This window comes from Octodon degus, unplaced genomic scaffold, assembly GCF_000260255.1.
Source record: "Octodon degus isolate 3935 unplaced genomic scaffold, OctDeg1.0 scaffold00069, whole genome shotgun sequence".
NCBI lineage: Eukaryota > Metazoa > Chordata > Mammalia > Rodentia > Octodontidae > Octodon > Octodon degus.
The window spans coordinates 6,123,419-6,126,725 of record NW_004524645.1 but is presented as its reverse complement, the minus strand read 5'-3'; the positions used below and the strand labels follow the sequence as shown (position 1 = coordinate 6,126,725).

The 3,307-nt window shown below is 33.3% G+C and overlaps 1 pseudogene; it reads right to left on the bottom strand.

Moving 5' to 3' along the window:
- Positions 1-2,853: 2,853 nt before the first annotated feature.
- Positions 2,854-3,003, bottom strand: LOC111817766 (annotated as a pseudogene).
- Between the last annotated feature and the right edge of the window lie 304 nt (positions 3,004-3,307).

The window sequence follows — 3,307 nt, the reverse complement described above, 5'->3', positions numbered from 1 at the left end:
TCTCAATAAAATTAATAAAAAAATAAAGTATGAAAAGGAAAAAAGCTTTTTTCCCATTTTTTCTTTCTTTTCTTTTTTGTTATTTTTTTCCTCTCTTCCTTTCAACATTCTACCTCCTTAGTTCCTCTTCCCAATTGGATATTTGCTTCCTATTTCATAATATATAATATATATTCTGGTCCTTATTTACACTTTTGCTTTCTCATACTAGCCACACCATATGATATTTAAAAGTCTGTGTCCAATTTATTTCACTTAAGAATATTTTCTTAAAGTGCATCCATTTACCTAAAATGGCTCAAGTGTATACTTCCTTATGGATGAGTACAATGCCATCATATTAAAAAATATATATCTTCTATATACATTCATCAATTAATGAACATTTGGGCTGTTTCCCAGATTTATCTATTACAAATTCAGCTGCTATAAATGTAGGTGAGCATACATCACTGTGGTATGATGATATTAATTCTTTCAGGAAGATTTCAAGAAGAGGAACAGCTGGGTTGAATGGAACCTCTAGTTTTAGGGTTTTGAGAACTTTCCACAATAATTTCCATATAGGTTGCACCCGTCCAAACTCCCACCAGCAATAGAGATGCACTCTCTTATCCATATAACCCTGCTACCACTAGCATTTATTACTGGCTGATTTCTTCCTAATTGTCATTCTTTATGGAATGAGATAAAATCTTAGCATTATTTTAATTTGCATTTCTTGAATCATCAGTAAGGTTGAACATTTTTTCACATATTTATTTTTCATTCATACTTCTTTATCTGAGAAGTGTCTACTCATTTCAGAGACCATTTTTTGGGTTGGATCTTTAAATTTGGATAAAGGTTTGATTTTTTTGAGTTGTTTATATATTCTAGATATTAGTCATTTTCTGAGGAGTGGCTGACAAAAATGCTTTCCTACACTATGAGTTGTCTCAGTTGGAGATTTCATTTGTGTGAAAAGCTTTTCAATAGGATGAGATATCAGTTGTATACATTTTGTAATGTTTCCCATGCAATGAGCATTTCACTCATAAAGCCTTTACCCACACCTCTGTATTCAAGAGTTCTCCTAGCTATAACATTTTCCAACACATTTAGTGTTTCTGGTTTTTTTTTTATTTTTTATTAATTTTATTGAGAAAGAATAACAATGAGACAGTTTCAAAACAGGTTAGTAGGGTAGTTACAATAATTAATATATTTCATATAGTTGTCTTCATAGTAATTATTCAAAGTGCAAGATGCAGACATGATATCTTGTCTAAACACTATTTGTACAAATCTTTCTTCTCATTGAACTAAGAGAAAGTAGCTATATATCTATCCTAATTTGTATATACAGATACAAAATTGTCCTTCATTTATGTCTCCCCATTTTTGTTTACTTTTGTCAGAGATGGGTATTCCATTGCGATTCAAATAGTGTAGCTGTGTGAATTCAGCAAAATAATCCAATATAGTCCAGTAGACCATAATAGTAATGAGTTATTATGGACTGGCAATGTCAGAAGCTGTTGACTTGAGCATTTTACAGCTCAGCATATTAATATGGCTATACTTTTTATACTTCGCTTTTGTACTTTTCTCCTGGATGGTTAAGACCAAGATAAAGCAAGACCTATATAACAAAAAATGTAGCTTTTGGATCCGACAAGGTCAGTCAAATCCCCTCGGGATTTACCCTGAAACCATGTACAGCAGTTTGTAGATCTTTTGTCAGTGTCAGCCACCTGGATGAGTCATGGCCATTACTTGTCTTATTTGCTTTCTGTGAAACCTGAGAGAATATTTTCTCTCTAGGTGACTCTCCTTAGGCACACTCTACACCATAATCACTTTCCTCTGTGGCCACATAATCTCCTTGAAAAGTAAATTTGGGACATCGCTGAGTTATAAGATGTTACAGTACAGGTTATCTTATGTCCTGCGTCCTCACTGACCTTGAAAGGCTAGGGTAAAAATATTGGCTGTCCTTGTAGCCCTTCTTTTCTCTAATCTTTGGTCTGTTGTTAACCCTCCAGAAGAGAAACTTAATGATATTATTACCCTATAACATAGGCAGTTGAGGTTAACATCATTATCTGTCTGAATATCAAATGCTTTATACATAACATGGAACGGTATAGTGTTTCTGTTTTAATGTTTAGATCTTTTATCCATTTTTATTTTAATTTAGTGACTGGTGAGTAAAATGGATCTAGTTTTAGTCTCTGGCATGTAGAAAACCAGTTTTCCCCACACCATTTGTGAAAGAGGCTATCTCTCTTCCAGTAAAAGCATTTGGCCCCTTTTTCAAAAACAAGATGGCCAAGTGTGTTTGGAGTTGTTTCTGCATTTTCTAATCTGTTCCTCTGATCCTCAGGTGTGTTTTATTTTGTTTTACTTGTTCATTTATTTTCTTTATTTGTTTGCCAGTGTCATGATGTTTTTGTCACAGTACCTTTACAGCATGGTTTAATGTAAAATATTGTGATTCCTACTGACTTGCTATTGCCCACCATTGTTTTCACTAGTCTAGGTCTTTTCTGGTTCCAAATAAATTTTATGATTCTTTTCTTTAGTTCTGTGAGGTATTATATTACTATTATGATTAGAATTTCATTAAGTTCTTATAACAGCATTGGGAGTATGGCCATTTCACTACATTGGTGTTTCGTGCATAAGAGCAAGGATATCTTTCCATTTTCTAATATCCTTTTTTGGAGTGTGGTAGTTTTCAATCTAAAAATCTTTAACATCCATTGTTAAATTGACTCCTAAATATTTCATTTTCTTGCTATTTTCAAAAGTGTGGCTTTCCTAATTATTCTCTAAGTGAATTTGTTTATGCTTTTCTTCTTTTTCTCAGTTGAAAGAGCAAATGCACTCCCCCAGTACCACAAATTGTGCAGTCAAGTTTGCAAAATTTGGGTAAATCACAGGGCTCAGCACATCCAAAATGCAGTGGATAAGCTTTGCCCTGGAAAAATGACCTTTGTGATGTTTCTGTACAAGAATGCTACTGATTTTTTGGTGTTGACTTTATATGCAGCTGCACAACAGTATTTGGTCACTAAATTTGTAAGTTTTTGTGGAGTTTTGGAGTCTTTAGTGTAGAGTATTATATCATCTGCAAATAAAGACTACTTATCTTATTTTCCTATCTTTATTCTTTTTATTTCTTTCTGCTGTATAATGCAGAATGTTTAATGGTTAGTGTTTCCAAAACTGTTGAATGAAAGTGGAGATGGAGGCTAAGTACAGTGATTTATGCCTGTAATCCCTGTACTCAGGAATATAGAGACAGCAGGATCACTGTGAA